At 44.7% G+C, this 13640-nt stretch overlaps 1 protein-coding gene across 1 annotated transcript in view; it reads right to left on the bottom strand.

Annotated features, from left to right (window-relative positions):
- Positions 1–13640, bottom strand: part of Frmd6 (FERM domain containing 6) — a 229011-nt gene that overhangs the window by 149784 nt on the left and 65587 nt on the right. Inside the window, exon 2 of the mRNA XM_085697552.2 lies at positions 11038–11101. The gene's annotated coding sequence lies outside the window, so the exon portion shown is untranslated. The remainder of the gene's footprint in view (positions 1–11037; positions 11102–13640) is intronic.

Here is a 13640-nt window from a genome sequence, read left to right on the forward strand (position 1 = left end):
TAGCTTCTTGGTGTATTGGTTTCCTTCATTGCAAAACAGGAATAGTAAGTTTCCAAGGCTATGGGGCTGATGTAAGAAACAATTGAGACAGTCTTTGGAAAGCACCTTGCCTATGGATTGGAAATATCTGGATTGTTGTAGGTGTCAACAATCAAGGCTGCTAAAAATAATTATTGTTGTTGATAAGTGACATCCAAGTCTGGCCTGCTGGGCATACCACTTCTGAGTGCTTCCAGCTTCATCTGCCCATTCAGGGCTCACCCCTTCACAGACTGATACCATGGCCCTCCCATGCTGTTGTTTCTATGGGCATTAGGCAGAGCATTCCCAGCTGTGGGTTACTTTATCACAAACCCACAAGCTGCAGGAACACATACCTCCCCACTGTCTTCAACCCTGCTATTGAATCAAGTGACAGTTAGGAGCCTTCTCTGCCTCTTTCCAGGTTAATTTATTCACATATGTTTGTTGGCTTTGAGAAGGAAAGGTCAGAACCAACCATAACTTTCTGGAATATTTCATTGGCAATAACCATGAGTTTTAGGGGTAGGGATAGTGAGGTAATGATGGATTTTGGCCAAGGATGAGCCCCAGAGCATAGGGAGAAGACAAGTGTTTTTGTTGTTTCGTGGGCAGTGACTTTATGCCTGTGTTGGGTTAGGAATGGGATGTGGGCACCTTAGTTCTGGAGATAGATCTGGAAATCAATGACCAAGTCATTGATGGGGATCTAGGGTCAGGTGGAGAGAGTGAACATTCTGCCAGGAAGACCAAGGCCAACGATGAGTATGGACCATGGAATCAGATCCTCTTGTTAATCCGTCGTTCATTCATCTGACAAATTTACTGAACATTAGTTGTGCTGTGGGATTGGGCACAAGGGACTCCACAGAGAAGAAGGCAGCATTGCTACCTTCTTGGAGCTTATTATCAAGTCCAGACAAGTGAACACAATCAAGAGTATTTGATCCCTAGAGCAAGCGTCACACGTTAGGATGATGGTGGGTGTCGAGTGGCTTGTTTTCTGGAGAAAACTTGGTATTGGTAGAGAACTCTCTTTGGATCAGGATGGCTGGGCTACATTGGGGGAGGATAGTTAGGTGAAGGTGCAGAGGTGAGCAGGAGCAGAATCACAAAGAAATTCTTAGAATCATAAGTTAATGCTGGACATAACGGAACAAGCCTTCAATCCCCACACTTTGGAGGCAGAGGCAGGGAGATTTCTCAGCTCAAGGCCAGCTTGGAACAGCCAGACACACACAGATAGACCCTGTCCACAAAGAAACAGGAAAACAAACAAGCAAAAAAGAAGTTGAGGGTGGGGCTGAGTTGATAAAACACTCGCTGAGAAAGCATGAAGACCTGTGTTGGATCCTCAAAACCTGGGTAAACGATGGATTCAGGTGGCTGAGTCAGCCCAGTGGGTAAATGCATACCCTCAAGCTTGATGGCCTAGCAATGCTGTTTAGAACTGACTTCTACACATTGTCCTGGGACCTCCATCAATGCACTGTGGCACATGTGCCTGCACACACACATGATATAATGAAAAAGAAACAAAACAGGCATGATTGTACATGCTTCCAAGTCTAGCATGAGGAAGACAGAGGCAGATGGATCCCTGCCTAGTCAGGCAGTCTAGCCTACTTGGTGAGTCCCAGACCAGCAAGAGATCTTGTCTTAAAACACAAGGATGGCCCCTGAAATTGTCCTTTGGCCTCCATCTATATACCCACAAACACATGTGCACCTCCCCATATGTATAAACACACACACACACACACACACACACACACACAGAGGCATGCACACACATGTTAAGGGACTTGTTCTTTATTTTGAGAGCACTCTACAGTGCATAGCAAACATCAATCAAATGGCAAGGACTGGTGTACAAGGCCAGTGAGCAATTACTGAAAGTAATATTTCTGGGACCAAGAGATGACTCCGTAGTTAACAGCACCGTCTGTTCCTCCGGAAGAACTGAGTTCAATTCCCAGCACCCACATGGTGGCTCACAGCTGTCTAATAATCCAGTTCCAGAGGATCGGATACAGTCTAGCCTCTAAGGGCATGAGTCACGCATCAGGTGTGTAAGACATCCATGCAAACAAAACACCCATACATATAAAATAAAAATAAGCAAAGCTTTAAAAAGTTATCTTTTCTATACGAGGGAGACTCAACTTAGAATTCCTTCTGGGGAGGATTGCTCCCCCATGTTCTCAGCACACAGTTCTCTGTCTGCTGGAGGAGCAGGGCCCTCTCTGAACTCTGCAGCCACACCCGCCATTTCTCCCTAAGCGGAGTGTGCAAACCCTGCAGCAGCCTGTATGTGTTGAGGGTGAGTGTTCATAAAGCCACATGGGAGGAAAGGAGCCCTGTCATTTCTCAGCTTCCCAAAGCCTCACTCAAACTCCTCAGTTTGGCTTTCAAGGTCGTTTGACTTCTCCCAGCCAAACTTAGCTTCAGGTGGGGCTCATCTCTCTAGTCAAATGAGTCTCTTTCTCTGTCTCGTCACTCCCTGCCTCAGTGCTTCTGCCCTGCCCTTCTCACCCACCCCGAGACTCACCTATAAATTGGGACTAATCACTCCTGGTTCAGGAAGTTCTGTGGATCGTCTGCCCGAAGTTTCTAGCACAGGGCTTGGTGCTAGATCATCTTTCATCTAGGCTCGGCAGTCATCGGACTCAAATTCTAGACCCTTGCCCACCCATTACAAGTCCACTTGAAATGGTTCCAGAGCTGGGTATGAATGATAGAACCAGAGTCAACTACGAGAACTTTCCTCTGCTTTGGGGAAACAGGTGCAAGGACACACAAAAGCAAACTAAACAAACAGATACATTAAAAGAAAGTAAGACCATGCCTGGGAAGGACAGCGGCTTCAAGCCACCATTTTGTAATTCTTTTGCTTTCTGCCTCCACTTTGGATGGTAACTATGTCTATCTACAAAGCTCTCTTGTTGCCCAATGGAGCTACTTACTTCTCACTGAATTCATGTTCTTTATGGGGTCATTAATATTCCAATGCAAATCACCTTGATTCTCAGGATTGTTTTGAGAAATAAATGCGACTGCATTATTTGAAGAGTCTTGGATCTGCACCTCCACAGTAGTTTTAACGTTGTTAAAATGGCAATGACGTTGTCATCCATCTCTCGGGCTCAGGGAGATGCTAGGTCTCACAGAGTCCGGGAATCTTTTTCCTGCATGCTGACTTAGTGAGAAACAATTCTAACGACAATAATGGTTACTGCTTATTGGCCCTTAGTCACCGGACAAGAGCTATTTGTGTGGTCTGTGTTCTAACCCAGGTCTTCTCATGAAAACCTGAGAGGCAGGACCTGGGAGTTTTATACCGGATGAAGAAACTGAGGTCTTGAAACATCCAGAAGCTAAACAAGGTTTATAGTTAGGAAGCCATGGGGTCAAACTTGAACCAAGTGGGCTAGTACCACAACCTGCATACTCGGTCATGGCTCCGGACTCATCCTGACCGACCTCTGTTTGTCCCTACACTCCCAGCTTACAGGCTCCTCTGCCTTGACTTTCCAAGCAGAGTGCACTGCTCCGTCTACACACTCCCATAGGACTTTAAGATAACAATTAACTTCTCTAGCAATTATCACATTACCATTTTTTGTGTGTGTGTGTGTGTGTGTGTGTGTGTGTTTACCAGTGCGTGAGTTTCTCAAGGGAGAGTTTCTGCTTACTCAAGGTTGTATGTTTCTCACAGGGCTTGAAACCTTTCTGATATACATCAATAACCGTCGAGTCTCAGCTGAACTTACGGCGACCCAGGAGAACCTGATGCTGGTGGGCCAGATAACTGCTGGAGGTAAAACATGGCTGAACAGGAGGTAAAGCAAACAGCAAGAACCACGGTGCTGGCACTAACCTATTGGCTTTTTGTGCCATGAGGTCAGAGATGTTTTTTCTGTTGTTTCCAATTGGAATGGTTTTACTCCTTGCCCTCCAAGATGTCTCTTCGAACCACTGCCTCAAGCCCTGTTGGCTACAACGCTGTTCTCCTGTGTTCCTTCTGGGAGGGAGGGGTTCATGGCAGATGTCAGAGCTTCCTGAACACCACAGGAGAAAGAAAGGCCCTGCCCAAACCTAAGCTTAGCAGCAGTTAGTAATATTTCACCAGTGGCTACAGAAGCTGAATGAATGCCAGGGAGCCTCAGCCCTGCCCTGCTGGGAACCAAAGTTCCATAGTGTACACCACACTGCCCTCTGTCTGGATGATGCCTTACGACTTAAAAGAGAGAGCCTTTCTCTCCCTTCGCTCCTCTGCTTCCCCCACCATCCAGCCGTGGGTGAGAGAGGCTCTGGAGAGGACAGGACTTGTCTTGCCAGAGGAAGATGTAGTTGGGACGTGGTCCTGCCTTCTGAACATTTGCAGGGCGTACCACGCAAGATGGCCTGAGTAGCTGATCCGCTGCTGAGATTTTCCCATCCCCAGAGCGTGGGTTCCTGATCCTCAAGGCCTGGGTAGGTAAGGCAGGGAGGACTCGGCAGATGGTGGGAAGAGAGACACTGAAGGACAAGAAGGACACCAGGAGGAGGGACCAAGAAGAGATAAGGGTCATGAGGTGTTCTCATAGGGACCTAAATGAAAGTCCCCTCACCAAAGGAGGCCATATGTGCATTTTATGGGATAAAATCTTTTTAAATGATTTATTTGTTTTTATTTATTTTATGTGCACTGATGTCTTGCTTGTATCCTTCTCTGTGTGAGGGTGTGGATCCCCTGGAACTAGAGTTGCAGACAGTTTTGAGCTGTAAGGTGGAAGCTGGGAATTGAACCCTGGTCCTCTGGAAGAACAGTCAGTGCTCTGATCCACTGAGCCGTCTTTCTAGTCCCAGGATAAAAATTTTAAAAAGCCCTCTGTTTTAAGAACACGGATGAAATAGGTTTGCTTGAAATAAGCCAGAGGAGTTTTCATCAACACACACTTCCTCAGCAAACCACATTACACTGAATGTCCCTGTAGCAACTTCTTCAGACTTTCTCCATGTTCACCTAACCGCTCAGGGCAGTGTTCTCAACTTGTGGGTCCCCACCCCTTTGGGGGTGTCGAATGACCCTTTCACAGGGGTAGCCTAAGATCATCAGAAAACACAGATATTTTCCTTATACTTCATAAGAGTAGCAAAATTACAGTTATGAAATAACAACGAAAATAATTTTACAGTTGGGGGTCACCACAACGTGAGGAACTAACTGTATTAAAGAGTCACAGCATCAGGAAGGTTGAGAACCACTGTATGGGCATGAGATTCTATCCCAGTGGCTTCTCCTCCTATTTATAAAGGGCTGCCCACACTTGAAGCAGCTCTCTAGCAGGGAATGTTCCAGGGTCTTCTTTGATGGCCCCAAACGCCTTGCTTTGTGCCTCCAGGTGCCTTGGACCGTCAGTTCTGTGGTCCCCACCCTCGAATCCTCTTTCTGAGCGCTGGTGGGGTGGGTAGGGTATGCCACTTAACTCCCGTTCTAAGCTGTTGTGACTTCCCTTTGTCTCAGCCCGATCACTCTTGTGATCGATGGCTAACCACAGGCCTAGGATGGACTGTTTCATGTTGGTCCAGGACTACAACTACTGGTTGCCAGCAGCTTGTGTGGACAGAGGTCCCTACTAGATGTCAACTTCCTCAGAATGTGCGACTGTACTCAAGACTGTCTCCATCAAGGTGTGGAACATTTACTGACAGGTTTGCAAAGATACAGGACCCGCGCAGGAGTCCACCCCGGTTGCAGGGAGGGAGCGGAATGGAGGAAGGGCTGGGGAGAGTGGAGTTCTAGGCATCTGCAAAGACATAGCGGGTTCTGAAATACAGCTGAGAGAGCTGCAGTTTGGGCAGCTGAATCTCATTAAGAAATCATGAGCTAGCGTTGTGTTCCCGCCGATGTGAGGAAGAGGAAAAATAATCTCCCAGGGCTTCACAAAGAAAACATTTGTGAGCAGAAGGCTTAGAGTTCTGCAAAAACTCAAAATGGAAACAGCTTGCGAGGCACCGGGTGAGCCCAGGAAGGAATCAAGCCTGCTTGCTCCTAAAGACATTGCCCTGGGAGGCTCTGGGAAGGAAATTCCAGGGCCTGGCCAGAGCACCTGCAGGGGAAGCTGGGGTCAGGTGGGCCCCTCGGAAGGCTGCCCAAGGCCAGGATGCTGCTGGAGTAGACAAAGCCACCTTTATATTCACAGCCCCGCTTTTACAAAGACATTTCATACCAACAGATAAGGTAGAATTTGCGTTTTTTTTTTTTTTATTGACTCCCACCCTTAGGTTGTGTCTAGACTTAGTTAACCAAGTTAAGTAGTATCTTAAAATAAAGTCACATCGCCAACTGAATCTTTAAAGAAATTCAAATTTAAGCCACCCCAAGGACTAAAACAGAATCGGTACATCTATTCTTGGTAGCCTTTTGATTGACGGGGGATCATCGTCTCCGTGGGCAGGAGAGATTGTTTTGTAGGCTTTGTGCTGTGATAAAAAAGGCCCAATTGGTCTCTCCTAAAAGCAGCATGTTTACATCATATTTTAAAACTATAGTGTGCATGCAGATCTGAAAATAAAGGTCTTTTAACCAAGGTTGTTTTAAAGGGTCTGAAGATTTATTATCTATTTTTGAATGTACTCAGATTTATGTTAGGAAGATCATCATTCAATAGACCTCGGGGTCCAACTGAAAGAAGGAACTCAACATAGTCTGTTGGGGGGTTGCGGGAGGGAGCCTTTTAGTGTGGGCATGAAGGCTGAAGTCAGGAGAGGGTTTATTCTGATGGCATGTTCTTGAACTTTCATCAAAGGTAAGTTTTTATTGGTGGTGGTGGGTTTTTTTCCCTTTCTTTCTTTTCTCTTTCTTTTCTTTTCTTCTTCTTTTTTAAAGAAAAAGCTCATCAAATTTTGAACTCATGGGCCTTTTACCTCCAACTCCTGAGTGCTGTAGACAGGTTTACGGACGTGTGCCACCACACCTGGCTCAAAGACAACATTAACTCACAGGGCGGCTAATGATTCTGTGCAACCTGTTCACCCAAGGACAAGCTTTAATTTAAAAAAATAAAGAGAAAATGGGTTGAACACGTCAACGGCTTGGTCAGCGGCCGGACCTGTGTTATGGTGTGTGTGTGGTGACTCTGGTTTTGATTAGAGTAGTATGGTCTTGGCAGGGGTCCACCGGCCTCCTTCTTGCCTCCCTTGAGGTAAAGATACTCACTATTTGGCACTTAAAAACGTGTGCCAAAGACACTGGAACCATCTTTATTACTTGCATACAAAAGACCAGCATGAGGCTGGCTCCAGACAGCACCCCCTTGGGGATTCAGTACCTGGCCGAATTTCCGAACCATTACTCAGGCTAACATCCCGTTCCTCCAGCTGCCTTTCTTCCTGAGATCTGGCTTCTCTGATGTTGACTCTCTCAGAAGTTAGGAGAGGAGTGAGCCCATGAGGGAGGATTGCATTCCTGGGCTATCTCGTTTACTGGGTGAGACCTCCTCTGTCCTTTGTCACCTTTCTTTCCTCCTCTCTCTCCTTCCCTCCATCTCCTTTGTTTGACAAGCAGGAGTGATAAAGACTCAGCAGGACACTGGCCTGATAGCTCAGGGGCCTCCTCAGAATTCTCCAGCTGACCAGACCCTGCTGTGCTGGACCACCTCTTTCCTTCAATTAAACCCAGGTTTAAATGACTCACAGTTACTCTCTCTGCCTGTCTGGGCTGGAACCCCAGCCACAGCACAGGTAAGAACAAATGAACCTTCCCCAGAAATGAAAAGGGAACCGATCTCATCCTTTTATACTGGTGTGTCCACAATGAGACTCGGTGCCAACATCCATGCAATTCCCGTCTCTTAGGTGTTTTTGTGTGTATGTGTGTGTGTGTGTGGGGGGGGATGGAGGGGGTTGACCATTAAAGAATCATGTAGCTTAAGGATATGAACAAAATTAGTCTTCTCTTTTTTTTTCCACGAAAATTCCTGTGAAATTGCAGACAGGTCTTTAAGCTGTTCTATTAAAATGGAACAAAAGGGCTAGTTTGAGGAGACAGCAGTAAGCTCCATTGATGGGAAGTAGAAGCTCTTTCAAATAGCTCCTTCAAAGACTTTGGCATCCTGAATCCAGTACCACCATAGGCATTTGTTTTTAATGAGTCCTTACAGTGAAAATGATTCAACAGGGCGCTTCAGAACTGCATTTCTGACCAGCAAAATAAATATTGGCTCCAGATGTTTTTCATTTTTCTATGTCACTCATTCAAACTCTGAAAACTCTTGTTACAGGGCATCCATTTAATGGTAATGTTTTACACACCTCTCTTTTCACAGTCTCCTTTCCGTCTCCAGGAGCTCCCTCTCGCCAAAGCATCTAAGGATAATCTACCTAGGATGCAAGTGTGCCTTTCCAGCATAATCTAAGAGGCTGGGGACAGAGATTGTCCTCCAAGGTCCTCTTCATGTCTTTTGACCTTCTGATGCCTGCGTGAGTCATCCAGATGGCCTTTCGAATTTTGTTTTTAGGCTATAGTTGATGTTAGAGAAACTAAAGTTGCCACTTGATGCCCTCCTAATAGTAGATGGGCTGTGTATGATGTCTTAGACTACCTGACCCCATGCTATGAGCAAGGGCCAGCAGATACCAAGACAAGAGGAGTGGGAAGCAGGGGAGTAATACCGAGACAACGGAGTAGCAGTGGTTATGAAGACGCACATAGCTGAGGTATTTAAGGGAGCCACTCAACGTTTGCCCCACATGCTTCTCATAAGGTCTTTGCTAATTTTAAAACATGTGATTCCATTAATGAAATGATCTCAAATGGTTCTTTTAGCTTAGTTCAGAAACATCCCCCTAGGCTTGTATGTTTGAACACTGGGGTCCCAGCTGGTAGTATTGCGTTAGGAGGTTCTGACAGAGATAGGTCATGGAGAGCTGATGGTGATCATTATAGCCTGGCCCCTATTTTAGTCTATTCTTTCTGCTTCCTGGCCCACCAAGATGTGAACAGATGGCACAATAAACTCCCTCTGCCACAACTGAGGCACTCCAGTCACTGTGTTTGTCCTACCATAATCTCTTTCACCCTCAGAAACTCTGGGCTAAAATAATCCTCTCTCTCTAAGTTTATGCTACAGCATATCAATGAGAAAAAAATCCAGTGCAGGTGTGGCTAGGATTTACTAGGCTCATTGCAGTCATAAGTGCCCCTAACATTTCTCAGGACATCCTAAAATGTGAATCTCTGCCTTGTCAGTGAGGAAACTGAGTCTTAAAGAATCTAATGATGACTTGTGCAAGAAATATGTATGTTATAGGGAAGAAATCATGTGGTTTGTGTGTGTATGGTATATATATATATATGTATATATATTTATACTTATATGTATGTATGTATGTGCATTCACGTACACGTGTGTATAGGTGTGCTCATCCATGCATGCATGTATGGAGGCCAGAGGTCAATGTTGGCTGCCTTCCTCTATTGTTCTCTGCTTTACCTTTGGAGACAGGGGCTCCCAGTGGACCCTGTATCTGCCTGTCTCCAGCACTGGGGAATCAGACGCATAGCCTGTGTGTCTCTGCCTGACTATTCTGTGAGTGCTAGGTTTCTGAGCTCAGTTCCTCATGCTTGTGCAGAAAGCATGCTAATCCCTGATTAATGCTGTCCCTCCAGCCCTGATCTCTCCCTCCTATATTGTGAAAGAGAGATCATCTCAAGTAAAGGCCCTGGCCCAGCATTTAACTGTCATTTCAGAGAGATGGCATCTTCCTAAATACTGCTCCTAAGATGAACAGCTACTTCACAACTGTCTTCAGGGACACACCGAGTCATACTCTGTTATGTGGTGGTTTGGCCGCTGTCAGTGATCTACACTAACCGTCAGAGTTCACAGTATTGGGTATTTCAGGAAACTCCAACACATTCTAAGTACTGAGAGAACATGACCGCATTTGAGTGACACAACCCTTTGCAGATTACCTCAGAAGTGACAATCCAGCAAGTCGAGCCCACATGAAAGTCTTAACTCATTTATAAAAATGACGACCTCTGAGCATAAGTATGATCGTTACCGGTCTTAGAAGTTTGGTACCAGTGGCAGGTATGCCATTGGTGACTACTTCCCTTCTCAAAACTAATAATGAATTCCAATCAGATATTAGTTGGCAGCTTCAGTGAAATCCTAATTTTGGGAGGGTCTCAGATGGCACTTAAATTTCACAAAGACAAAGTGTTTGGAGCAAAGTATGATTTTATATTGTGAACTTCAGCTCTGGGTCTACTTTAGATGTGGAAGGGATTAACTTGAAAGGAGAAAAGGCAATGGAGAAAAGAAAGGCAAGGCAGACATCTAGACCAATCAGAGGGAGAGCCCCTGTCCCTGTGGTTCACAAAGCCCATGTAAACTAGCTATTGAAACTGTTGTGTGCATCAAAATTGCCTGAAAATCTTCCTAACGCATAATGGAGATCCTGAGACATGTGCCTCCCACAAGCTCTCAGGTGGTGCTTGGCTACTGATTTGGAACCCGTAGTTCTTTAATTAGAAATAAAAAATTATTATTTCTTGATTGTGGTGTGTGTGTGTGTGTGTGTGTGTGTGTGTATGTGTGTGTATGTATATATGTATTATGCATAGGCTGGAGGTTGATATACGGTATTTTCCTTGATCATCACCTTACTTTTTCTTATTTTGTGCCTTTCACTGAGGCTGGTTTGGCCAGTGAGTTCCAGGAATCTGATTCCTCTTCACTCAGTGCTGGCGTTAGAGTTGAATGCTGCCATGTTAGGATTTATATGGGTATTGGTCAAACTCTGTGAAGCAAGTATTTCAGCAACCCAACCATCCCAGTCCCTAGGACCCAGACTTCTAGAAAGAATATACTCTGAGTTGTATGTGGTTGGAGATCTGGCTTGACTTTTCCGACTTGTGTTCTAGAGTCTCTCTCCATGGCTGATACCGTCTCTGGATGTTATAAACTTGTGGTTAATTTTTTTTAAAATTAAACTTATAGTTTCACATTTAATATATCTTACCTGGCAAAATTTGGTTAAGTTTCCAGTAGGAAGAATGTTCGTGGAAAAATAAATGGATGCAAAGCTGTTGAGAGAAAGATAAGGGATAATCAAGAAAAGAAAATCAATTTCATTTTCATTACTGTTGATAATAGCTCTTAACAGAACAAATACTGTAATAAGGACAGATAAGTTATATTCTACACCAGCTATTATTATCAACTTAAATACATTTGTAGGTGAAAAAGATGCAATTACATCTATACAGTGTCTGGTTAAAAAGGAAATTTTGATGATTGAACCATCAATTCTATTGAATAGAAAACATCAAAATCACACTGATAACTCAATGCTCTAAACAATGTTAATTAACATCTATCATGACTCATGTTTTTATGGTGATATTATAGTAAGTTCTTAGAGACAGAATCTTAGTGTGTAGCTCAAGCTGGCCTCGAACTCAAGACCTTCCTGCCTCAGCCTCCTGAGTGCTGGAATTTTACATATGAGCAACATAGCCTGCATTTGTGAAGGTGGGTAGAGAGAAAGGGCTTCTTCAGACACTTCAGACATTATTCTTAGCATTTCCCTGGAGGGCAGCAGTGGTGGTGGTGATGGGCAAAGAGGGGGTTGAGGCTTTCCTTCAGTGGAAACCGTTCAGAACTCATTCAACTCATTCAGAAGCAGGCTTTTTATCACAACTTCCTCCTCTGGTGAAGTCCCAAATCATATGGATTCAGGGGAATCTTGCCTCTATTCTTCCTTTCTCCTTGCAAGAATCTAGCCTGGCACCATAGGCCTCACTGTGAGACATTTTTGCTTATTTTTGCAATGTAAAACTAAATTTAATGGCCAAGGCCTGGCAAAATTCACTTGTAGAGACAGTGGCCATTCTTTCTGCACACCAACATTTGCTCTGCTTTTTCCACCAGACATGAGAGCTGGACACACACACACGGTACACATACATACACACACACACACACACACACACACACACACATTGGTTGACTGTCTTCTGGATGGAGGCCAATCACAACTCAAACTCTGCCCCTCCAAAGTTCAGAAAATTCCGATGTTTGAATGTGGACCATGAGTATTACCTTTAACTAGGACTCTGTGTGTGCCAGTGCATGTGAAGGCCGGAGAATGATGTTGAGTGTCCTTCTCTATCACTCTCTGCTTAGTTTCCTTAGGACAGTGTCTCTACAGAATTGGTTATCTTGTTGTCTCCGCCTTCTCCCCACCCCAGTGCTGGGATTACAGGCACATGAGGGTATGCCTAGCTTTTTAAAGTGAGTGCTGGGGACCTGGACTCAGGTCCTCACACCTATACACTGAGTACTCTTATTTCTAGCTTAGATTCCCCAGCCCTGAACTTCATTTTTCAAATGTCTAAGTCAACACAGTTTGCAGACATGAGTCGGCTCAGAAAACTTCTCTTTCACCGTTGAGGTTTGAAGCGGGGGAGGCACACCTCCTCTATGGGACTAAATATAACCTATGATGTCTTTACTTTAGAAAGACATGATGAGCCCATGCCTGTGTTCACCAGGTGTTTTCTCCTTAAAATATGACGGCACGCTGCTGCTCAGTAGCTAATCATGGCAAGGCGCCTGCAGAGGTCGGCTTGTCGGTTTTCCTGGGATAGACGCTTGACGTCTGTCTTTAGGTTGCTAAACTCCATCCAAGTTTAACTGCACTAGTGTGTCAGCAAAAGCCATATTCTTTTATCTCTGTTGAAATAAAAATACCAGCTGCAAAGAGGTACTGAACTTTAAGATTGCCATAAAAGCCGTATTCAACAGGAGCCTTGCCCAGGATGGATACCAAAGACTGAACAGAAAGCGGCAAATGTGACGTGATTAGAAATGAAATCCTTAGAGATGGACACTGTCAGAGGAGCTGAGGACCGCTTCCAGACGGAAGAGATGAGAGCAAAGATGAAAGGGTGCATGTGATCAGTGCAAAGCATGGGTGGTCCTTGTGTTTATTTAGATAACGAATGTACTTCCTTAAAGAGCTTAGTTTCAGGCATTAAATATTGTAGAGGCCTACTGCACTGGTGGACCAAAGGAGTTTTTGGTTTGATCTCCCTTGGCAAGGTTTTTAAACAAATGCATATTAGTGGTTAATATTAATACATCGGAAGATTTTACATTAAAAGCTCTTGGCTTATAAAGCTGGGGATGTAGCTCAGTTAGTAGGGTGCTTACTTAGCAGGCGTGAAGTCCTGAGTTTGATCCCTGGCACCATATAAACTGGGTGTGGTGGCACATGCATGTAATCTTAGCGCTTGAGAGGTGGAGGCAGGGAAATCACAAGTCTCTCTCTCCCTCTCTTTCACACACACACACACACATATACACACGCACACACTCACATACACACACATACATACACACATGCACATTTGCACACACACACTGAAATTAAAATCATTTTGGACAGTGGTAAGTGTCACAGAATACATCCTGATATCTCATATTTCACTCCATGTAACACAATTCCATCCCTTCCATCCACCCCACCCCATTCTGCTCTGTTTTTTTTCCTTTTGAAATAATTGGTCAAGGCATAATAAAGTTGGTTTCTCAACTGTTTGCTTCTCAATTTGAAGAATA

The sequence above is a fragment of the Myodes glareolus genome, chromosome 11 (genome assembly GCF_982192425.1).
Source record: "Myodes glareolus chromosome 11, mMyoGla1.1, whole genome shotgun sequence".
In the NCBI taxonomy this organism is placed as follows: Eukaryota; Metazoa; Chordata; class Mammalia; order Rodentia; family Cricetidae; genus Myodes; species Myodes glareolus.